The sequence below is a fragment of the Enhydra lutris genome, unplaced genomic scaffold (genome assembly GCF_002288905.1).
Source record: "Enhydra lutris kenyoni isolate GAN:26980312 unplaced genomic scaffold, ASM228890v2 scaffoldscaffold9, whole genome shotgun sequence".
NCBI classification, from domain to species: domain Eukaryota; kingdom Metazoa; phylum Chordata; class Mammalia; order Carnivora; family Mustelidae; genus Enhydra; species Enhydra lutris.
Window position 1 is genome coordinate 50,277,476 of NW_019154093.1, and position 26,220 is coordinate 50,303,695.

Below are 26,220 nucleotides of genomic sequence, written 5' to 3' on the forward strand. Positions count from 1 at the left end.
GTGTGTGTGTGTGTGTGTGTGTGTGTGTGTGTGTGTGTGCGCGCACGTGCACACACATGTATACCACATCTTCTTTATTCATTTATCTGCTGATGGGCATCTAGGCTCTTTCTTGTTTGGCTATTGTAGACATCACTGGTATAAACATTGGGGTGCATGTGCTCCTTCAGATCATTACATTTATATCTACATTACATCTATATCTACTGGTATAAATACCCAGTAGTGCAATTCCTGGGTCTTAGGGTAGTTCTATTTTCAATTTTTTGAGAAACCTCCATGCTGTTTTCCAGAGTGGTTGCACCAGCTTGCATTCCCACCAACAGCGTAGGAGGGTTCCCCTTTCTCTGCATCTTCGCCAGCATCTGTCATTTCCTGACTTGTTAATTTTAGCCGTTCTGACTGGTGTGAAGTGGTATCTCATTGTGGTTTTGATTTGTATTTCTCTGATGCTGAGTGATGTGGAGCACTTTTTCATGTGTCTGTTAGCCATTTGGGAGAATGACAGTTATTTCTTAAAATTTAACTGAAGGTGAGTCCTAACCTGGAACCAGAACTGGCTAGCTCGGGACACCTTCTGTGGCAGATGCTACAAGGTCAACTTAAGTCACTTAAGCAGAAGGAGAGCATGAATTGGCTCATTTACTACTGAATCTAGGGGTACAGTTGACTTTAAGTAAAGGCTCCTACTGATATCACCAGGGCTGTCCCCATTCTTTCATTTCTTTGTTCTCTTTCTTGTTAGGTGCCAACATCTTTCTGTCCCTAAACTGTTGATTTCTTTCATAAGACTAAGAAACCCAGGCTTACGTTGTCCTTACTGCCTGGTACCTCGGCCATTTCTGACCAGTGCATCTTCACCCTCAGACCACCTTGCTGCGTGAGACCCAGGAGCAGCTCTGGGAACGTCCTGGCCCTGCAGGTTGGTGGTCTTGCTCCATCCAACCCTCCCTGACTATTTAGCTCCATTGTGGATAGGAGGGATCTGCTGATTCGAAGACCTTGCCCCAAAACCTGGGGCATGTAGGCCAAGCCCTAACACCTTGCTCCCTCCTATCAGCCCCACCCTGCACCGTGATTCAGAAGAGCTGGCGTGCCTCTGCAGCTTTCCACTGCAAAACGCTGCATCCCTGGTCTACCAGCTTTGTGCCTTTCTTTTTCTCCTGAATGATCTCCTTTCCCTCTCTGTCCGCAAAATTTCTAGATGCTGATAATCTAGAATCTAGGCTCCCTGCTCCCTTTCTCTGCCCCATACTTCCTTTGCCAAATCCTCACAACAGGGTCTTCTTTTCTCCTACGGTATGGTCATTATGTCAGTGGGCACCCACAGTCCCATGTACCAATTGTCTACTGCCTTAAAAACTTCAGCATCCAAGACATCTGGTGCCTGTCCTCTATGGTGGGAGCTTGAGACTACCATGTTACTTGTATGCAAAAGACCATCCATTCATAACTTTAAAAAAAAATAGAGGAAACTTTACTCTACTCTTTAGAAGGCCTCTTCCTCCATGAAGCCCCCAGGGTAATGAAGCACATACCAAAGCAATCTTTAGGCCTATAGAGAAAAAGGAGGCCTGCTGATAAGGACTAGTACCTTGAGTTACTAGAGTTGAGCTCTATTAGAGTTGAGCTCTATTTCCCTCTATTTCAACTCTAATAGAGTTGAGCTCTATTTCCCCCTCTTCTGTTTTGCTAGCCAGACCAGAGGCGTAAGAGGAATTAATGTTTAACAAGTTGAATAACTAATTGTCTGCTAATGAGTCCCCCCTTAGGCTCTTACTGAAGTGGGTGTCATCTGTAAATGCAGTGTTTTGTGCAGGCTTGAAGGCCTCTAATGACACATCATAAATATTCTTAGAGAAATTAAAAGATGCAGTAGCCCTGATCTCTTTTTGGCTTCTTGAAGACTCTTCAGGGTCCTGTTCCCATGGCTTGCAGGGTCTTCCTGGGTAATAACAAGACCCAGACTTCAGACTATCCATAGAATCTACATCCTGTTCAGAAAGTGAGTACCCACTTCAGCTTTGGCCCCAGATGTACACTACCTGATGGCACAAGCAGGGGGAATGCACAGGAGGTGATAGAAAGAGTTCTCCTGGGTTATCACCGAGAACACCTAAGTCTTGGTTTCTCTTCTGCCATCAGCAGTTGAGAAAACTTGAGGGAAATTGCATACCTCTCCTGATCCACAGATTTCTCATCAATATGATTAGGAAATTGGAGCAAATCATGGTCTCAACAAGCTAATTTTGTAGTTGTGCAAATGGACAAGCATACGAACATTGAAATGCAATAGAAATTTAAATCACATGTTGTATCAGCCCAAGAGGTAACTCATAACAAAAATGACAATGAGCTACTAGGACAGAGGACAATGTCTTTGTTAGGTCTATTCCCAATACACATAAACTGGCACATAACATGTGCTTATAAAGTATGAATTGGATGGGTGGACAGACAGACAGATGGACAGATGGACTGATGGTTGGATGGATGGATGGATGGATGGATAGATGGATGGATGAATGAACATATGGACTGATGGAGGGACGGATAAAGTGTGGATAGATGCACGATTAGATGCGGGAATGGAGAATTTGAGAAATGGGTGGAGGGATGGATGGATGTGGATAGATAAGAAGATGAAGGCTGGGTGGACAGATGTGAATAAATATACAAATATTTAGATAATTGAACACAATTAAGTAATATGCTGGGCAGAGAGAAACTGAGGATAAGAACTTCATTGTCTCAAGGATCATGTGTAACCTATGTGGGTCTTTGAGGCACTTCTGAAGTTCCTGCTAAAGTCGGGAGAAGTGAATTACGTGTGTAAATAGTAAAAATTTTGCTCATAGTGAATTGAGTGTTATGACAAACCCTACAATGAAAGGCTTCATATAAATATTTCCGTTATATGAAGTCTAGGTACAGGTTCCTGTTTATGCTTCTGCCTCATGGTCATAGTCCTCTCTCAACTTTCCAAAAGCCTGAGATGAGTACATTCAAAGTCATCCTATCAGATACAATGTGACTTTGGAATTCACTTAAATAGCCTCTCTCTATACAATTCGTTTTTACATGAAGACCAATTGATCAGGTAGGCCCTGAAAAGCACACTGGGCTTTGACTCAAGGTACCACACTCATTCATTTATTCAGTCATTTATTAAATGTTTCAACAAATAAGAACCAAGCCCCTCCTATTGCCGGGCACTGCGTTAGAGAACGCTGGGGGAAGGGAAAATACGGTGGTGGGCAGGGCATTCTCATCCTGCACCCATGGCTTTTCCTCTGCTGTTAATTCACAGCACACTTTCATCTCCCCATCTCTTCCATCCTGGCTTTTCACAGAGAGACCTAACGTAAAGAGAAATGTGATTAGCCACCTCCAATTCTCTTTCCTTACTTCTGAGAGGCATTTCCCTCACCTGTGCTTTTTAAAGACACTAACGCGCACACACAGCTCAGCTTTTTCCGGACCTGTTCCAGTCCCCATTACCTCTCCTCCCCTCCCATAGTTTGGAGAGTCTATGTACCTTAATTATGTAGCCCCCCTGACAGACACTAGCTCAGCACCATGCTGAGCGAGTTAATGTTCCCGGGCATTGCTACCCTCCCACTTCTTGCCCAACGACTTTTCTTCCAGGTGAACTGAATGGATTGGCTCTTAATGTGCAGTTTCCCTGAAATCTCACACCACTGTGGGTCCCTATCATGTCACACTCTAGTGACGGTAGTATCTAGCTTGAAACATAAGCTTTATGGATCCCGAGCCTAATGATGAGCCAGGCTATACAATCCTTTGGAACTTACCAGAGACTTGGCTGTAACAAAAATAGAGCAGAAGTTAAGAATATCTTAATATCCAAAAGCTCAGAGGATTTCTTCTAAAGCTGTGTTGTTTACCCACTTAATGCCATTGGTGATTCAAAATCAATGTAATACAAGCATTCACTAGAAACATACCAAATGCCCAACAGGATATGAGTTGGGACTGTGACACCTTCACTAATAAGGGATGACAGCAAACAAGCAATACAACAGTCAAGGATTTTGAGAGACTCTCATCCCTAATGTGTATGGCAGTCCCTGCTTGCGGAGTGCTGCGTTATTATTAGCATGGGAGAACCAAAGGATGATAAAGATCATTCCAAGCCATTCTTCCAGACGAATAACCTAGAATAATACTGCTCAGCTGAGAGTTAAATGGGGGAGTTTGCAAGGTCTTCTAGGGACATTCCACCCAGGAGTTTAATCTGCTGATAATTGCTAGAGAGATTAGCTTTAGGAAGAGGGGAAAGTACTCATGTTCTATGTGGGGACCAAAATATCTACTCATTTGATTGTTACCCTCTGTGTCCCTTTCCCTCTCCTTAAATTAGCAAAATATGCATTCAAAACCAAGCATGTTGGGACTCAGCGGGCCTTTAAGATGTCAGATTCACTCGGGCTGAACCCTTTTCCTGCAGAAATCCTATAGCTGGTTCCTCTCTTCAACTCTCGCTTGCTCATATCATGGAGGCCTTCCCAAAATGCTCTCTGTTAAGAGTCGCCTCTGTCACTCTTGGTCTGTTGTGTTTGTCTTTGTAGCATGTAGCCTACTTTCAGCTGCTTGTTTATTATCTGTCTCCCCAATTAAGAATAAATTTCAAGAAGGCAGATGCTTTTTCTGTATTGTTCAGCACTAATTCCGGGGACCAGGCAGTGGCTGGCACACACTGGATGTTTGATAAATATTAGTTGAACAAATCAGTAGGTTTTATTTTTATTATGAATTAACCCATCAGCTCCCTTTCCTCTGGAGAAGAACACCAAAGTAGGAGCCAGGAGAAGAAAAATATAAGACTGATTCTGCTATTAACTGGGTACATGTTTCTGACAAAAAGGATGAAATTTTCTTGGCCTCAGTTTTCTCCTCTGTAAAATAAAAGCCAATGACGGGGGAGAAATCTGTCTTTTCCACTCATCAGATTTCCAAGAGGAGGGGTTTTTATTTGTTTTTTCTCTAATGCTCCTGGTCCCCTGCACCACCCCCTTGGTGGCAGAGTGGCATGGATAATGGGTGAGGTACGCAGAGACGCCAGGCATGGCCAGCTCACCCATTCCCCCTACTGTGTTTAGGAATTGACTGACCCTGGAAAGGCACATGTTCTCACCTGCTCATTACCATGCAGTAACCTTTGAAATTAAATACCTGCTCCTCTTGGGGGAGAGGGAGGGTTACAGTGGTCCAGTGTTACCTGTCTTGAAGGCTGAGCTCTGGGCTATGTTGCGTAGTAAATCTATTGTACCTCATGCCTAGATTGCATTCTCCAGCTCACCCTCTATCAGAAATAGAATCATATTTTGATCTTCATTTAGCTATTCTTTTGTTTATTTCAATCGGTTCAGAACTCTGGTGGGGGAAAGAAGGTTATTACATACTAACCTGCTTATAAAACAAAATAAAAGGATATAGCTAAAGTCTCTTCCATGGCACTGACTATAAATATATACATTATATTTTTCTGTGAAATATATAGATTAATAAAGTATGGATATGTGTTTCTCAATATGGACATATACATGAATACCCTCTTTCTTCCAAGAAGTATAAGGTGTATAGTATAAAATATGTATTTATAAGTTGAAAATATATATATTTTCTAGAAGTATACATACACATGTGTACATGGATGTTCACATATGTACATATGGTATATACATATATATAATATGTATATCATACACACATACTCCAGAGAGAGGAGAGAAGGCATTGTAAATCATGTGTGTATGTGTGCATTTCTCTCCCTACAGAAATAGGGAAAAATGGTTTCAAAATTTGGGAGTAAGTTTTTAGAATGGTAGGAATTGACCTAAAAAAGAAAGAACTGGTTAGCATGGTGGTCATACAAAATAACTGAGTCATACCAATGTGTTGTAAGAGACAGGTCAGTTAAAATTTCAAGAGAACTCAGTATGTAAACTCTACTCTTACCCCCTACCCCCACCCCACACTGTCCCTAGATGACTCCATTAACGTCAGCCCTATGATTCTGAAGCATAATGAAAAGAAGAGAAAACTCAGGTGGGTCATTAGAGGAACCGTAATGATAGGTATTGTGCGGACAATCTTGGAGAGGGGTTGGAGGTGAGGAAGTGATGCAGAGAAGGCCCAGAAGCTATATCAGTGCATCAGACAAAGACAGCCATTGTCCCTGCATTTGATGTCACATCCATCTTGACCCACTTGCAAAAGGTCCAAAGAAAATAAAATTAAATGCATATTTCTTTCATTCTGAGTTGTGCAAGTTTTCACACTTGAACATTTCTGCAATTGGGGTATGACTTACAATTGATGGTGCATCCTAATTTAACCCTTGACATTTTTTCTTTCTCAGTGCTATATGCTATAATGGTGCATCTCACAACTGCTGGAGTCTTAGATTGGGTGAAACACAGTAGTTCATGCTCAGTTTTCTATAATCCATTATAGGGAAATGAGCCAGAAATGTGGTTTGGAGTAAGATGTGCTTTGCTCAGCAAAGGTAAGTTGAAACACATGCTCTCTATGCCACTTGTCAAGTGTAAGCAAGAACAGCCTTTCCCCAGTGCAGTTTGGAAACATGCATCGAGAGCCCATAATCCTTCTTTGCAAGAGTCCCATTTTATAGAACTTTTTTTTTTCAAAATAAGAAACCCATAAAAGTTTGTGCACAGAGATATATTTTAGACTTCACTTATATTAAATGAAAACACCACAAAATATTCAAAAAATAAGGGATTTTATTGTTAAAATAAGAACATGCCCACAGTGGAATATTATGCAGTCATCAAAAGTGACAGTTTTAGGGGCACCTGGCTGGTTTAGTTGGGAGAGCATGCTGTCTTCATCCAGGGTTGTAAGTTCCAGCTCTACGTTGGGTGTAGAGACACTGAAGGAGGAAAAAAAAAAAGTGCATGGCCAATACTTATTGATGTGCAAAATGCTATTAAGATCATGTTAAGTAGAAAATAGTATACAAACTTCATATTAATGCTTTCTAATTTTGGGACTATTCTACATGCATAGTGAAATGGTTTATAAAATGCAGCAAAGTGCTAACAACTCTTACCTCTCTTGCTAGGGAATATTCAGCTGATTTCACTTCTATATACCTTCTTTCATTTCCCGAAACCTTTACAACAAGCATGGATTACTTTTATGGCTAGAAGCAACTCTTCTCCCTTCCAAAGGCAGTTTGTTTTTTCCCCAAGTTCCTTTTTCTCCTAATAAGTCAAAAATGATCTGCTTTTGGCCACAAACTAGATATTCCTGAAAGTTATAACCATTCTCTCAGAACAGGGAACCAAGGGCCATAAAAAATGCCCTTGATGCTAGATGACAAATCATGTTGGTCAAAGCAGGCTGCTCAGGTTTCCTGGGCATACAAATCCAGAAATAAATTGCTGACTACTCACTTTCCAAGGGTCTATACCCTGAGGAGGCCCCATCCCTCCCTGGGAAATGACCTCTGGATTTCTCATAAAGGAAGATGATGACCAGAGCCAGGAGTGGGGCTTACAAAACTCTCCTTTATTACCTCTCTATTTGCCCTTGGCCTACTCCTAGGCCCAGAGGAAATTTCATGGTCCCCACTCTCTAAAGAGCAGATGGGGAGAAGAGGGCAGAGTGCACAGAAGGGAAAATGTGGAGCCTGCTAAAGAATTTTGCCCAAGGGAGATTAATAAAGTTTCATACTACATCTCAGAAGACGAAAGTTCTTGTCAGTGGGGAGGAAGATCAAGAGATTCAAAGTCAAAACCAAGAGCAGGTGATAGCAAACTGAAAAGACTTCATGCCCCACAATTAGGTAAGAGAGCATCCCTTCCATTTACCTAGGGAAATTTAGTATATAGAAAATAGGAGGACTTTTCTCAGTATAGCTATGAAAAGTGAAACAAGATAAGCCAAAGCGACGTTGTAATGGTGGAAAGGCCACCGCTAACCTGCTTTCACTCACAGGCTGTGATTCTGAAATGTTGCTTTAGAAAATTAAGCAGAATGAGTTTTTCATTCCTCTTTAATTAAAAGTTTCAGCCATTTTCCAAGTCTGACTCTTTCATAAATGATCTACAAATACATCTTTTATCCCTTCTCCGTCCTGTAATTGCCAGTGACTGAGCTGGACTTAGAAGATGGAAGTCAGGATACCTAGGGGTTGGGCCACACATTTGCATTTCTTAAAAGGCCCTGAGGTGATTCTAGGGTGTTGCCAGTTTGTGAAGCCTGACCTGGGTGATCCCTGACTAAGAAGTAAGCAGGGAGAAGAATCAAACACTTAGCATAGAAAAAGGTAAACATAATTTTACTATTCATGTACAGGTTTCCTTTGGATCAAAGAAAGAAATAAAAATTAAAATTTGAATGCCAAGTTATACACTACTTTTACACTCATCTTTCCATTTAAAGCTCAGTAAAATGCTGTGGGAAAAAAAAGCGGAGGAAGCTTTCTCTTTTTTTCCTCTTTCATTCTCTCTCTCTATTTTTCCCATAAATTGTATTTTTCATTTCAAGATCTGTAACTGAGGCTCAGAGCTGTTTAATGACTTGCCTAAGGTCGCAGGGCTAGAAAGTGTGGAGAGCTCCTAGGCTCTGAGGTCCATGCTTTTCACTCATGTGTGAACCATGGAAAATGCCCTTTTCATGGCCCATTCACTACCCCCGGTGAAGCCCAGTGCCTCCTTAATTACTGGCTCTCTTCTCATGACTCTTTCTGTAACTGAGCCAATGGGTTTTTTGTTTTGTTTTATTTTGTTATGTTTTAGCATTTACTATTATGTTTCAATACAAATGAGCAATGATATGTTGAGAAAGTGAAAATCAATGCCACCGATTAAGAAAATGTCCTCTAATTTGCCTTCCAGACACTCAGCTTTAAAAGATGAATGGAGGAAAAAATCTGTGTCTGGCTTGATTGCTTATGAAGAAAATCCCTCTAAGTATAAACACTTCTTTGAAACTGTCAAGATAATAATAATGTTAATATTGACTACACTTTTATTCTGCTAAGCATGTGAATTCCCTTAATCCTCACAGCAACACTACATGAGATAAATACTCTACCTAAACCCATCTACACGTAAAGAAATCATGGCATAAAGAGGTTAGGTAACTTACTCTAAGTCATAATTAGTTACTAATATTTGTCATAGATCCAAGGAGAGAGCTAATAAGCTATGCTACCCTCCATTGCTCTCTTGAAAGTATCTTACAAACCAGTGCTTATCAAACCTCCCTAAACTTCTAGCTAAAGGAAAAGTTCATTTCGATCGAAGTTTAAGCGTGTGATATTTTTATTTTTCATAACTTTGAAAACTGGTGAAAGTCATGCCTGCCTTGTTTGCTTGTTGTACTGCTTAAGAGCCTTCTCTGATCTCACTCAAGACTTGTGGTGGTTGCACCCGTGAAGGCCCTGTAACTGCACTTTGGCTCCACTTCCTGTCTACCATCTACCTGCTCCCACATTGCACTGCAATCATTGGTGCATTTCTCCCCAACTACTCTGTAGATTTCTTGAGAGAGGGATTGTGCCTTTTCTTTCTTTTTTTTCCCCCACTCTAATGCCTCTCTTTGTGTCCTACAAAGATAAGGAAGATGTAAATTCCAAGTCAAAAGATGGACATAGAACCTAGATAACCATGCACTATGTTTAAGGTTTTTAAACAAATTCTATAATCAAATCCCTGTAATGACAAGACAGTCTAATGTAGTAAAATATGCCCATATAGTCATTAAGTAAATTTGGGTTGGAGAACTTGATGACTAACTAGGAGCAACTGACAAGAAAAAAATTAAGTCTTATACAAAACTATTAATAATTTCAGAGTTTTGGTAATTCTCTAAAGAGGAAACAAAGAAAATCATGGACTCTTCAATTAGTCTACTTTTTAAGTATTTCCCTCTAATGTAGTTCAAGTTTAGTTTTTCTTATTCCTCAGCTTGTGCTTTTAAAAAAATGAGGATGTATTAAAAATTTCAATTGCTTATTCTTTATTTTTTAAAATTTTAATTCCAATACAGTTAACATACTGTGTTATATTAGTTTCCTCTTTTCTGAGCTTTTCAGTCCCTAAGCACGGGAGCCTGACACTCACTTTTGACTATCTGCAGGTGATTCCTCTCTCCCTATCACTCTCTCTCTCTCTTTTTATTTTCTCTCTCTCTGTCTTTGTCTCTGTTTCTCTTTGGTCATTAAATAGGACTTCTGTTTAATGGACCATTTTCTTATAAAACAGGAACTTGAGTTTTACTGTAAGAACTTTTTTAAAGATAGCTGTGTAACTCTGTTTTCTTATGAGAAAGAAAACATGACCAGAAGTCCTTGTATCTTAGAAAATGTTTTCAGCTTCCAATAAAATTTAGCCAAAGACTAGTCCTGGTCTCTTAGCTGGAAGTCTACATCTCTGAACCAAATGAAAGTAAAAAGAACGTGAACCTCTGTGTATGTTGTAATGAGTTTAGTTGGGGAACCAGGGCAAGTGTATAATTTGTGGGGCCCAAGACAGAAGGAAAATAAAGGGCCCCTCGTTCAAAATTAGAAAGAATTTCAAGTTGGTGACAGTGGAGCATTCAAGCAGACATGGGATACTTCTAAGGCTGATGTCCTGTACAACTGCATAGGTGACATGTCCATGAAGCTGATCTATGAAGAGCTTTATCTGGTAGGGGCACCTGGCAGTCAGAGCAGGAAAAATGCAGGGGTGGCTAGAGAGGTCTGATGATGAGTTACTGTCTCAAAGTCTAGACAAGTCACCAGCTGCTGGTGGTGACTGAGTTTAAGTGTTATTAGAAATAGAAGAGTGTAGACATGATAGATGAAGAAAAGAAAGAAAGGAGATTAACAATGTGACTGTATGCCTTGCCAGCCAACATTCATCCGGGAATCATACCTGGAGACCACAGTGTCAATTCTTATTCAATAACATCTCTGGAGACCACAGTGTCAATTCTTATTCAATAACATCTCTTTCTTTTAATCAAAACTGATAATAGCCACAGTTGCTCAACTACATTCAACAGTAAGAAATTCCCTAAAGAGTAGGTATGCTATAAAAACGTTGGTGTGAAAGAGCCTTAGAGATTTGAAAGCCAAAGAAAATACTATGGATACCGAAAGGTTTTTTTGACTTTTAATTTTAAGCATGGTTCTTTCTGCTTTAGCCTATTAATTGGTTGAGCAAAAGAAACAATATGCCTTATAATGCCTGCCTCATCTCCCTTAGAGAGACCTTGTGACAATCACTTGCAGTAATACTTGCCTTGGGGCCTTATAAACTATAACGACTATGACAACTAGAGGCAGTGTCATTCAGTAGAGAAAGTTCTGGAGGCAGAATGCAAAGACTTGCATATACCAGCAACTCCATAACTTACCACCAGTTGAAGCAACTCTAATCCCCCCCGAGCCTCAGTTTCCTCTCCTGTACAATAGAGATAACAGCTTTCTGTTTAAGTCAAAGTAGGATAATGTGTAAAGATAATCTTGTACAATGTTTTTATTAAACTGTAAAGTGTTGTACACATTTAAGCCATTTTCATAGTAAGAACTTGGCACCGTCAAGGTCACCTCTGAAGCTAAAGAATTGAAGCTCAGAGACATAAAACTCCAATCTCTCAGAGATTAACAACAGAAGATGAAATTGTATTTCAACCTTATGTAAGGAAAGATCTATGCCCATGATTACAGAGGTAAATGGCAACATAAATAAAGCATTTCCTTGAGCGTTTTTGTTTATCCCCCCGTGTTTGAGCCATATGGTCATCTACATTTTATCAGCAGTAGTACACACAGAAAGGTAAGGAAACTGTAGGTGGGAAGGGTGGCCAACCAGTGGTTTTTCTCATGGTGTCTCACATAGACTAGACCTTGTCAAGCAGAATAAGCAAATTTTTTCTGCCTCCTTCCAAATAAATTGAGCTTCAATCCCCAGAAGTGTTTTTATACACAGTGTTTACCCTCAAGGAAATTTTAAGTCCTCTGTCCAACTTTCTACCTTTCCAGCCCCAACTCCCCCTTCACTGCATCACTCATCAGCCCTCCCTTGGCACCCACCCTCAGCCATTAGCAGGAAGTAGCAATGAAATAGGCTGAGAACAAAATGAAACACTGTCAGGGGCTGGAGACTTAATGGGAAAAGCAAAGAAACTGCAAATCAATAAGAGTCAGATGATAAGATGTGTATGGAATGGATTCCTGTTTTCCATGAAAGGCCTACAATAGAGGTAGGCTAGGATTTTCTGTTGTAGAACTAACCTAAAGTGAAGTCACTTATATCAGGGGTAAAACAGAAGTGGTCAACACAGGACCGTAAAGGAAACTTAATCTAACCTTATAGGAATTTATGACTCTTCTCAGAAATCAGCAGAGGACATCAGCCAGTCCCTAAATGCCAAATCTATTCACACCATCTCTGGACATCCTTGCTCACCTATTCAGCTACCCTGATCCAAATAAGAAAGAAGACCACTAGGCAACCAATTAACTGAAAAAGTGAAATAACTTCTTCCTTTATCGCATAAAAATCCCTTAGTCTGAAAACAACCCACTCATTGCTTCTGTAGATTTGAGTTTCCTGGCTTGCAGATCAAAAGCCTTGCATTGAACTCATCTTTCTGCTTTGTTTTATTCAGTATGCAAAGTTTGGTTTTTGACACTGTTTATCTATGCTTTTAGCCTTAGGTAAAAGAGCAGAGAATTAGTGTCAGCCACCCAATTCCTGGGGTAAGAAACCAGGCCAGAATTTGATGACAAATCTTCACTATAAATCCATGTGTAGCTTTTTTCCAAGGCAGCATCTGAAAGTGTGTATCTCTTAATGACATGGTTGAATTTGTGGATTAGAATCTTTGCTCTCGCCTTTTGGAAAAATAAGAATAAAGTCACTAACAGAATGCTGGTACCAGCCAAAAATACCATTTCAAGTGTAAGTTCTAGACCTTTTAAGTAACAAAATGATACCTCCTAGCAGATCTCTGTCTTGCCTTGAGAATTCCAGGTGCACTGGCTGTGCTGGTCTCATCACAGAGAAGGTGAAGTTGAAGTTCCAGAGTCACTGAAGGGGAAGCTCTGAAATTCCTCGAAAAATAAGGAGTCTGTCACTTGACAGCTGCCAGAAAAAATGCACTCTTACATTTGAAAAACTACTATCAGAAGGAGCTATCTGGCTTGGCCACCATTAAATCTCTGCTTAGCACTACTTCCTCTGCAAAGCCCACAGAGTCAATGGCTGTTAACCTCTCATTCCTGTACCTTATCCGTGGACTATCTCTGCATGTTCACGCCATATGATAATTGTTTACATGAGTGGATCTCTATTATAGGTTCTACAAGGGTGAGACCTGGGTCTTTCTTGTTCATCATTGTCTCTCCAGTGCCATGCCTGATGCACAGTAGATCTAAAACATGTTAACAGAAAGGAAGCTGTAGTATATAGCCAGTCTCATTAAGGGAAATATAGATACCAAATTAAAGGTCCTGTGCTGTCCCTGTGTCAATGCCAGAAACTTCAAATGTTGTGCTCAGTCTTGGATACCATATTTTATATCATTGGGAAACTAGAATTTATTCACAGTTGGCGATCAAGATGGGCGGTGGGAAGGGGAAATGCTTGGCAGAATCTGGAAACCATGTCCAATGAGGAACAAATGAAAGAACCGGGAATGATTAACTTGACTAAAAGAAGGCAAAGGAAAGATGTGGTTCCTCTCCCCAGATATTTGAAAAGCTGTCAAGTGGAAGAGGTAGTTAGATTTGTTCTGTGTTACCCTAGAGGGCAAATTAAGGTTAGTGATTAAAAAGTACAGAGAAGCAGATTTGGGCTCACCAAAAGCAAGAACATTCAAACAAACAAAACAAAACAAAGGAAGAAAGAAAAGGCTCATCGACAATGGCAGAGAAAGAGTAAACTTTCTATCTCTGAAATGACAAAAGGAAAAGGGCATTTGGGGCTGCTAGGATCCCTTCTAACATAGGGGTTCTAATTCACTACATGGTAAGCAAGTACCCCCAGAAATCATGGATATGGAACCACGCTAGGAAATAAGTGATGTTAGCTTCTTTTTTTTTTTTAATTTTTATTTATTTATTTATTTTTTGACAGACAGATCACTGGTAGGCAGAGAGGCAGGCAGAGAGAGAGAGAGGAGGCAGGCAGAGAGAGAGAGAGAGAGAGGAGGAAGCAGGCTCCCTGCTGAGCAGAGAGCCCGATGCGGGGCTCAATCCCAGGACCCTGAGATCATGACCAGAGCTGAAGGCAGAGGCTTTAACGCACTGAGCCACCCAGGAGCCCCTGATGTTAGCTTCTTTTCTAGGCACCAGTTATAATAGGTGGAAGAGCTTAGGAGACAGCACGGAGGTCCCAAAGATGGAGGCACAAAGGAGAGGCATATGCCTCCAGAGGCAAGAGATGTCTGAAAATGAGTTCTCATGGCACCACTTTGACTATTGCTTCTCCTAGTCATAGAAAGCAGCAATCTGGAGTGAGAGTCCAAAACAAAACAAGAATATTTGGAATTTGGCGGAAAGGCACATCTTTTTGAACATTAATACTCAAAAGAGCTGCAATCACACATCTGCTTTCTTGTTTGGTTTACAATTGGGGGAATGGGAACAGAGGACCCCATGAAATTGAATGACACTTCACATTGATAAGCATTTCTGAAACAATATGGTAGCAATTTAAAGAACGCATTATACTCTCAAGCTGCATAAAGAACGAGCAAAGAATATACTCTTTAATGCTTAATTTTAATAATGATCTTACTTGTTACAGATACAGCATTTCACAATGAAAGCCTGTGTTTCAGTCCAGTAATATGATAAGACACAGCTTGTAAAAATGAGATTGAGTTTAACTATGTTCTTCTGTTTTATTTTCCATTTATCATGTGAATTGCTTCTAAATAAGATTGTCTTACTTCATTAATTTGCATAATTACTGAAATATAGTATGGGATCCCAAATAACAAACTCCTGATAATATCATTTCAGATTTACTGTGACATTATTTTGAAAATGACAAAAACTGATACACAATTAAGTGCAGAGTATAAGTGTGTAGGCTAATTATGTTGCTTTTGAGTCTTCAAGACATAAAGAGGTTATTTGGGGCAGAACAATAATTTTTTGTGCCCAGATGCTAAACAGCTTGAAAACCAAAGAACAACTGGTGAGTACTATACCATTTTAGAGTAATAAATAAGTCTGGTTTTGACAGAGTAGGAGCCAGGTACAGTTTCGTTTTTGTTTTTGTTTTCGTTTTTAAGTGAATCAAGACCGTCGAAGAAAGATGAGAAAAGTCTTTAATGAAGACTTAAAAATACCTGTTCAGATGTATTTTGATTTTTGAAATAGCACCCGAACAAATCACCTCGACAGTCTCTGGTCCCAGTAAGGAAATCCTGATGCCTTGTTTGAGTTCAAACTTTCAGCAAGTGCAAACACTCCACTCAGCTCAATCTTCCAAAACGTGGGCAAGATAGAAAATGTGGATATGGATAAAAAGCTGCAAACTATTAGTTAGCTCTCAGACACTCAAAGAGCCAAATAGTAACTGCTCCTCTCTGAAATGGAGGCTGCTGGAAGACAACAAGGCTCACTGACAAAATAAATCCCATGACCTGTCTCGGCCTAGCTGATAAACAGGGGCCCTGTCTGATTAAGTGTCTTTGCTAACATCACAGAGACAACCACAGCACAATAGTGGAGACAAAAACGGCACCTCTTTCTCCTGCCTCCCACATCCTCTTATTCGTCATTTTAAACTGAAAGCTCAGGAAGAGCAGGCCTGTCTAAAACATTGCCTGTTTCCCTGAGACGATATCCCCGAAGCTGCAAAGCAGGCTGTTACCATTCTGCTGCCCTTTCCTTTGGGTCACGATTTGAGTAAATCTGTGACTTTCGCAAGACAAGAACATGACGGCTGAGGGATGGCACAAACAGACATTTGTATTTTATGTAGACTCCTGGTAGAATTGTTGTTTTTCTAGTAATTCACTGAAGGACATCAATTCTCTGAAGAAGAAACATCTCACAGTTCTGTGGTGGCAACTGGATTAGGTGAGCCCCCAAGGGCTGGGACGGCCTGAGCTGCTTTCTGGTTTCTCTGCTGGGTCACCTGGCCGGGGAGCAGAGCCTGCCTTCCCAAGCCTTTCGTCTCCGCAGAACGCCAGCAGCTTGTAAGCCTGGGCCAGATGCCCTCATGCCGTAGCGTGAAGGAACAGGCTCGCCTGGTTCTGCCAAACCTCTAGGCCATACTCCACATGTTAGTTCATATTAAAAAATAAATCTGGAGCTGTTTAACATTCCCAAGCTGGTTGTGTGTATGAGTGTGCGCACATGTGTGTGTGTGTGTTTATGTGTGTGTGTGCAACATGCGAAACTTGAAAGCGGAGTTTCAGCTGGCCCAGAACCTGCTGTACCCATCCAGCTGTTGGCCTTGTGCCTTGCGACACACTTAGAGCCCGTATTAATAGCTCCTGTAAAAGAGGCCCTGTTAGTGTACCCAGGCAGCAGGATTCTCAACAGTTGTAGGGAGCATCATTTGACCCGACAATGGACAAATAAGATTTCTTCATGTGTGAAACAATACGACGGTGAGATTTCACTGCGTCCATGGTGGTTTCCAGACCTTGCCTAAAAGCTCCAGGGAGGGCAGCGCATCGTCTCCCAGGAGAGTCTGTTCCATTTCTGGACAATGGCTCTGATTATTAAAAATTCCTTCCTATTGGAATGGGTCTTGCTGTCTCCTCTACCTAGTAACGTTGCGCCTGAAGGTTCATGTACAGAACTTTACATTCACCTTATTGAATTTTAGTTTTACTATTGCAAGACCGCAAAGAGTTGCAGACCCTATTTACCATCTCTCCCAACTTTGATCAGTCACCGGTATCACTAGCTCTCCGTTATCATGATACATATCACTAAAAAAAGGTAGATAAAACTAAAACAAGGAAAACTATCAGTGTGTGGCACGTTAAATGTATCTTTAGGTAAACACCGATCTATTTGTCACCAGGTCTGGGGTAGAGTTTTCCATGAGTCTTGAAGTGGCCTAGAGGGTTCACTCTTACTGTACCTATCAGAGGTTGTTCAGGTATGGCTGTCCCATGAAACCTGAAATCTCTTCAGGGCTAGGATCAGCCACCTTGTGTATGCTTGGTGTCTAATACAGTGCCTGGCCCAATGAATATGTTCCATAAATGATTGCGAACCAACAAATTTTTCCTTGGGGACCCTGTATCAGTTACTAGTGATTACTGCTTCTTTATCTACTACAGAATAAAATCTAACACTATGCCAACCCATTCTAAAAGCTTCCTTTACCACCCAGTTATCTATGGTTTGGGACCATCTACATTTTTCTCCTTCAAAAATTACAACTGTATTTGCCTCCATTTGCTTGTTTTTATTATACACGGTGTCTCGTGTTGTGTGGATTTTCTAAGGATGTCAAGATGTAATTTATCAAGCCAAATTCATTTAGAACAGCCAATTCTGTTCACTTTAAGAAACATCTTTGAAGCCTATTTTGTGTTAGGCTCTGTACAGACACTAAGGATATAAAAACAAAAGTGACATAGTTTCTGCTCCAGGAAACATATAGTCCAAGGAGGGGAAACAGGGGGGTTCAAAACTATGCATTAGGAACTTCATGGAGAGGGCAATGGAGACACAGAGGAGGGGCACTTAACCTGGTTTATAGTGATAGTCAGATACTCTTAGAGGAGGTAATACCTGGGCCTAAGCTTGAGGTATGAACAGAAATTACGTACATGAAAGTGCCGGAGGTGTGCATTCTGAGAGGAAAACAGAATGAGCAAAAAGCACAGAGGTGTGAAACTATATAAGATAAGCAGAAGCTAGACTATTCCAGAGTGAAATTTTGCTTGAACCACAGAGCTTCACAAGATGATGCTGGAGAATCAGAGGACTGGTCACAGAAGGCCTTGTTGGCCGTGGTAAATAGAGTATGTTTTCAGAGATCAACAGGGAGATGTTAGAAGCAGAACCATTGTATGTTTCATAATGAGGGATTTATTATGGAAATCAGACTAAACACAATTATAGGAGTTGCTGGGCAAGTGAGCATCCAGTAGGAAGTAGGATCAGAAAGGAGTCAGCAACCAAGGACATTAAGCCACCAAAATGGGATTGCAAGGCTTAAGGGATTATCTAAAGAAGCTGGGTCTCTCTTCAGTGAGCCACACACTAGATGATTGGTGGTGGTCCTGAGGCTGCTGTTAGTCAAAGGGTCAGGAGTTGGGAAGAAGAGCTGGAGGTGGGAGGTAGGAGAACAAGTACAGCCTGGAACCTATCAGTCCCTTTACTGACTGCATTTAGCCATGAAGACTTTCAGAGAGTAATGTTTGTTGTTTCACTTTTGCCTTCCATATCCACGTCTTACATAAATTCTTCTTTTGCCCACTATAACCCGCTACATACAGAAAAGGAATTCCATGAAACATAGTTTAGTTGAACAGTAAACACTAAGCTACTACAGTCAAGAAATGAAAAACAGAGGCAAAACATGGTCAAGAACATTCCAGAAGAAGGAAAGACACTGCTGGTGCGACACTACTCATCACCATTCGTCATTCACTGCCACACAATAAGATTCTTGACACCATAAGTGCCCTAAAAAACCTCTGAGGAGCCTCACACCTCGCATCTTTGCTCAAAATTCCAAGTGGTAGAGAAGTATGATTAGTCAAGCTATGGCCGTACACCTGTACTGGCTGCCAGAGATGGGAAAAAGGAACTGTCTGCCCACTTTGGCATCCATAGACTGAGACAGGGCTCTGCATTCCATCTCTTTGGGGATTTTCCCCTTAAAGTAGGAAGGTTGTTTGGATGCTACAGAATAACAACAGAGACAAATATCCATGCCCCATATTCAGATTAAATGTTAGGAAAAAAGCCATTCCCACGGGTACTCTGAGAATGGATTTTGGCTATGTGCTTTCTCTCAGTTAGGGTTAGAGGACGTTGCAATAATATATCAAATTATCTATGTCTGTAACTAATATATATCGACATTTCAGAAGCATGCAACAACATAGTCAATAGCAGCACAGTCAACAAGAAGATGATTTCTTTTTCATTTAATAGTCCAAAGGCAGTGTTTGGGATGGGAGTGAAGCTCAGGGACCCAAGTTCTGTCTTCAAAGTGGCTCATAAGGTTATGTGGGCTATTCAAGTCCCAGGAAGCCAAAAGAGGGGGAATAAAGGAGCAGTTATGTGTAGAGGTTTTATGAACCAGTCTAAACAGTGGCACAGCACGTCTGTTTACATTTCAATGGAAAGAGCTCAAATGCATGGCCTCACTTACCAAGGAGGGAATCTGGGAAAATGGGCTGGCTGTGTGCCCAAAAGAGAAGAGAATAAATATTGGGGGTCAGTAATTGTTTTTTGCCATAGAGTCTGTCCAAACCATTCCAGATTCAAATCCATCTGAGTAATTTCAGGTAGTCAAAGGTTACCAACTTTTACTACAGTAAGACAGATAATAAACATTTCAGGCTTCGAGGTCATTTGATCTCTGTTACAACCACTCAGTTCTGTCGTTGTAATACAAAAGAAGCCATAGACTATATTAAAAAAAAAAAAAAAAGTGTGGGTGTGGCTGTGATATAATAAAACTTTATTTACAAAAAATAGGCAGCAGGAAGGATGTGGCCTACAGGCCATAGTTTGCTGACCCCTGATATAATCAACTCCACTGTAGGCATCATTCTCTTTGAGAGAGATGGAAGCAAAACTAGAGCTAATGAGTTTTCATTTGCTTTTTAAACCATTGACATTTTACTTCTGCCCAGATGTCTTCCCCCTGTGCCCTATTTCACCTTCTGTGTATCCTCATTTCTCCTCAAAATTCTTTTTGCTCTCCATGTGGGTTAGTTCACCATTCCTCTTCATTACTAACACTTATGCTCCATGGACCATGGTCCTGTTCATTTGAATGGTGAAATGAGCCTTGAATCATGGCAACTCATTCATACGTGACTTTCTTTTGCCTCTTTAAGCAAGGTATCACTTGCCTCCTTCCCTTCGGTTGCAAAGATTTAGCCAGAGTCCTTTTCTTATCATGGCTATAACACCTGTCTTCTGCGGGCATCCATGAAATGGTGGTAGGTTAACTTGGGAGCTTACAAACAGGGCAGAATCTCAGCACCTCCACTATTTTTGACCGACTATATGATCCCATGAATGGAGAAACATGGTAAATAAACTGGACTAAGAATTAATGTATGGTAGATCAAAGGAGAACTGTACCAGGTTACCTTTAAAAAGAGTGGCTAATCTCAAGCTATAACTCTAACCCTTTCTAAACTTACAAGAATGTAAGAGATGGGGCACCGGGGTGGCTCAGTTAAGCGTCTGCCTTCGGCTCAGGTCATGGCCTGGATCAAGCCCCATGATGGGCTCCCTGCTCAGTGGGGAGCCTGCTTCTCCCTCTCGCTCTGCACCACCACCTCCTCCCCCAACCCCGCTTACATTCTCTCTCTATCTCTCCCTTTTTTTCTCTCTCAAGTAAATCATTAAAATCTTTTTTTTTTTTTTTTAAGAACGTTAAGTGGTAAGTGTAATATTCTGGAGATGACTTTGAATTTTCTGTGTCTAAAAATATATGTAAATCATTTCCAAATGTCAGTGCTGTCACTATTATTAGTGCTAACTTACAATATACCTTTCAACCATATCACCACTCCAAGGCCAAGAAGAATTGACATAGAATATATTTGGCCTACTATGGACAGCTTTGAACAGGCACTGCATCAACAGAGAGAGAATTCTATATGTTCTAAAAGCAATAGAATGTAGAAAAGATGAGGTGAATTGCCCCTGCCCTTCTGCTTTCCTGTCAATACATATCGAACTCTGTCTTTGTGAAGAACCACTGTGTTTGGCACCAGGATAGGAGGTATGGATGGAGAAGAGTCTATCAAGGAGTTCATGATTACAGAAGCAAAAATCACATAATAACATTAGGAAGTGGAATAACCCAAAGTTGTATTAGTTGGACATGAATGAAGCATTTTCAGGAGAGGCTGGGAGAATATGAAAGGAGATTCTGACATGAGATAAAGCTGTGGAAGAGTTGTCTGGGGCTAAAAGGCAAGAGTTCTAGAAGAGCTGAGTTTTGAGGCAGTGTTCTGAACAGTGGAAAGACATACATCTTCAGAGGAAAACAGATGGCTTTTGTGGCAGTGTCATTCATGATCAGGAATACAAAGTTGAAAACAAGAGTCAGGAAGTAGCACAGTCAGGGAGAGTGATAACTAAGGGTACCGTAAGGTGACCTGGGCCCAAGTCCCCTTCTGTTAGTCACTAGCCATCTGAGTCAGCCAGTCTTAGCCTGTCTTTATCTGAAAGTAGGGGAGTGAGAGAATCAGATGTTCTTTCTAAAGAAACTCTTTAATTTTGTAATTGGCTTTTAAGGAAGTAAGAAGCACGTTAACTTGACAAACCAGACTGTTAATGTTGAGTTATAATGAAAATTAGATTTGAAAGATGGGCTGAGCAATCGGCAGTAGGTGAAGACACTTGTATCGAATATCAGGATCGATAGGGAACTGTTGCTGGTCCTTGAACAAAAATGACTAGATTAAAATTATCTGTGGAATGCAATCCAAGAATATTGAGTGAGAGGGCTTTCAAGATAACTAGAGTCAATTCTAGACTGTTTTTTCAAGAGTCATATATATATATTTTTTAAAGGAGACTTATAAACATCACATTTCCATCAACCTGAATGAGGGTGGTGGTAATTAAAACACCGATTAAATAATTTATCCTGTAAATGTTGAAAGATTGGAAGCACTGGTGGCCTGCACAGTACAATAGAAGTGTTTGTGACACAATTATTTTTAAAAAAATGAAATAGATTAATCTTACATATTATTTTAAGATGATTTTTAATCTGGGGTACTTAAAGCTGGTTGTTCTGTATTTCTTTTTTTTTTTAAGAATGTATTTATTTATTTGACAGAAATCATAAGTAGGCAGAGAGGCAGGCAGAGAGAAGAGGAAGCAGGCTCCCCGCTGAGCAGAGAGCATGATGCAGGGCTTGATCCCAGGACCCTGGGACCATGACCTGAGCCAAAGGCAGAGGCTTAATCCACTAAGCCACCCAGGCGCCCCTGCTCTGTATTTCTTAATGGTAACTGGTTGGCATTGCTCTGATCATGGTTCACAAGCTAGAATTTAGCCCTATTTTTAAAAGTCTATGTGCCTATAGCCATAGGAAGAAATAAATGCATTTTCTTATTCTGTTACACTGTCTCATGTTCAACCTTGCACCTTACCAGAGTCACTTACCTCCATGAGGACATCAGAACCTCTGTCAATGCTCTCATTTTCTGAAGCAATCTGGGCCAGTTTAGGAGTCTGTTTATTGCAGTGTGGTGAGCCTTTGATAGGTTACCCAGTACCTGAATAAAAATAGAAGGAGTGGGGTGTTGCCCTGATGTGGACAGCATCTCCCCCTGAAGAGGCTACAGCTCCCTGGAAATGCAGAGCAGGCCAGGCTGTCCTCACACGGTCAGCTGAGGCTCTCAAGCCAAGCCCAATAGCCTCCCTAAAGATTTTTTGGGAGCAAAGACAATACACAGACTCCTAAAATTCATGTCAATACACAAACCAGGGTACAGCTTTACGGCTAGGATAAACAAGCATCTACCAAGTGCTTCCAATTGTTTAGTCTCTTTCATAACATTACTTATCTTTATTGAGACATAATTAGCATCTAACATCATATTAGTTTCAGGTGTATACTATAAAGATTCAATATTTGTATATATTGTGAAATGATCACCATAAGTCTAGTTAACATCCATCACCACACATAGTTACACATATTTTTCTTGTGATGAGAACATTTAAGATCTACTCTCTTAGCAACTTTCAAATATACAGGACAGTATTATTAACTATGGTAACCTTGCGGAACATCAGGCCCCCAGGATTGATTTATTTTGTAACCGGAAGTTGGTACCTTTGACCACCTTCACCCATTTTTGCCCACCTCCAACCTCTGCCCCTCGCAACCATCAATCTGTTCAGTGTATCTGAACTTGATTTTTTGTTTTGTTTTGGTGAAGGGTGTGTTTTTGTTTTTGTTTTTTTCCCTTTCATTTTGTTCTTGTTTAGATTCAACACATAAGTGAGACCATACAGTATTTGTCTTTCTCTATTTCACTTAGCATGATGTCCTCAAGGTCCATCCATGTGGTTGCAAATAGCAAGATTTTCTCTTTTTTTATGGCCGAATAATAGTCCCTGTTACAAAATTACAGTTTCTTTATCCATTCATCCAAAGATGGACATTTATGTTGCTTCCATGTTCACAATAGTATCTTAATTATTACATTAAGCTTAATTTCCTACAGGTGATGAAACTCAAAATATGCTTTCCAAGATTTGGGACAAATATCTGAGCTATAGTGTTAAATCAACAATTCAAAAGAGTTGAAAGAGAAGGTTTCCAGAAGGATTTAAGGGGGTGCAGACTGCTCTTGTAGAAAAGATGTTTGTAAGCTTTCTTCCAAAGAAATCTTCTCCAGCCTCTCAAACTTTGTACTCAACTATTTACTTATAAGAAAATATCTGTATTTCTGGTTCCAGGATGCCTGTGTGTTGCCCCCATGAATACAGAACTCAGATTAGTGTCATTTTTTGATTAAAAGCAACTTTAGTGCTGCTTGGATCTGGTGGGATCTTTTGGACCAGAGATTGAAACTGTAGGATTTACCCCTAACAGCAGTTATTTGTGAAATCTCTGATTTCTTTGCAGCCTAAATTGCATTGGTAATTTGGAGAGCAAGGAGATGGTGATGTGGTCAAAGAAAGGGAGCAGAATGAAGGACAAGTTTCATCATTAATACTTTCCTTCTAAAAGGAAGGTCAGATTTTTCTTCACCTCCCTGAACCCCTAATCAGCCTCCAAAAATGAGCCATTTGAACAGCCAGGGCTAGTGTTAACATTCTCCTCAAGATAATATCCTAAGTAATCTGAACATTTTCTTTCTGCATGACATACTTACTTTTGCCAATCTAAAAACATGGTGTGAAATAAAAAGTGGATGGGTTTGTGTTGTATTTTTTACTCCATGAGCTTTTCTGGTCAGGTCTTCCCTTCTTTCTGACCTTCTGACCTCTATAGTTTTCTTCAGAGATCAATGAGTTTTGAGAACAATGTCCCCCTAAAACCATCCCATTAGCAAAACTGAGAATTGCCACCAGAGGAAGAATAGCTTTCTGGAATGGAAAACGGGTTGGTCCCCAGGGAGCGCTACAGATGGGAGCCTGATTGGAAAAGTCTCAAGAGAAGTGTCGAGACACTGAAGCCAGACAACCATTTTGAGGCAATTTTCCATAAAGGGAATGAGGGATGGGGGGTCAGAACCGGAAGGGATTATAGCATCAGGGGAGACTGGTTAGTTTCCAGGATCAGAGATCTAAGCAGACGGGGATCACAGGGCTACCGAGGGGCTTATTAGTGTTAAGCTACAGCCTTTTGGTACCAAACCCACCTTTTTATACTCTGCTTTATCAAATTTGGGACTGAAACTCTGCAAACCATATTTTTCCATTTCATATTGCTCTTTGTTAAGTTCTGCCATGAGGAGACTTAAGAATGAGTCTGGAGGACTGGAGAAGGACCAAGCTCCACACTCCTTCTCCTCAATTACTGCTTCCATCAGCACCTTCCAGGATTACTTCCTCACCCTCTCAGTAGTTGCTCCGAGCAGCAGTGATTGGCTCTGATATCTCTGTGTTTTCTCCCCTCCACTCTTGAAGGCAGCATCTTCCCAACCCCATTGCCAACATCAAAACCCCGAAAGTGGCAGAGCATCCTCTGTGGTCTGAGTCCCAGCTTTGCAGGACACAAGCCCCAAAACCAGCTGAGCAGACCCCTTCTCAGAAGTCTCTGTGAGAGCCCTCCCTCAGGATCCTAAGTTCTAAAGTCTCCTTCCTCCACCTCCTCTCCCTCCCCACCCCTTCACTTCGTTCTCCCAACCCAAGGAGCTATAGCTCCTTTCGGTTGCTTGGTGTTTCCTCAGTGTTCCTTTTTAGGCTTTTCCATCTTTCAATACTATTTAACAGCTTTCCTAAAGTAAATTATCTCTGTCAGGATAACTCGGTGGTTCATGTTTTCTTGACTAAACACTGACACAGAGCCAGAGTCAAGTGTTCAAGTCAGGATTGACACACGTCAAAGCCCACCACCTCCCTGCCAGCCGATGCTGTCTTATCCTGTAAAAAGGTCCACATTTTATATGTTTTGAAAATGTTTTAACAAAATATAAGCGAGGACTTACTCTCCATAAAGCTAAAAAGTCTCTCTGGTCCATATACTAACAATAGTCCAGCCTCCGTGCTTCTCCATCCTCATCCTTACCACCACTTGACTTTTCTTCACATCCCAATCTGCTGTGGAGATGTCATTTCCTCCTAGTGCTTGCTTTTCTGAGTCAAACTGCTGTATCTCTTCCCAATGGTCTTTGCATTTCAGGTCCCCGATTCTGCACCCCATGTTCTATGATTGGTCTGTGAGTAGAGAGGGTGCTCTAACAACTTTTGGAAGTCCACGCCCTGGCCTGAAATCCATATTCTTGCAAAGAGCACTGAACTGAGTGTTTGCAGCTTGTCACCAAGTCTTAGGGGTGGGCTCCATCACATATAGAATTAGTACCATTTCTCTGGCCTCAGTTTCCTCAACTGCAAAGTCAGGAAGTCATGGGAGATGATCTCCGTGACTCAGCATCAACGTATTTCTGGGCCAAAGCTCTTAGATATATGAGGCTTCCAGAACTTTCCCTGTCTTTTAGCTCTCTTCTTAATCCTGGGCTTTGCAGCTAATGGACTGTTACGCGATTTCCTAAAATAATATAAAATTCTATTGAATGGGTAACAGCCCTTTGATTTACCCTAAAGCTTTTATCACCAGCCCATAGAAACCCTGCAATCTGAACTCTTCCATTCCCACCTTGGCTTCTTCCTGTAAAGTCTTTAAATTGTATCTTTAGCTCACTGGACTCTAATTACTTTCTTCCTTTCCTTAACTTCCTTCATCTTTGGTTTCTCTTTTTCACTCATCCAGCACCCTTCCTTTAAAGAGCTACCTTTTTGGCTTCCTCAACGTCTTACCTATAACCACACACATTACCAAGTTTTCTGAAAGTCCCAGCAAA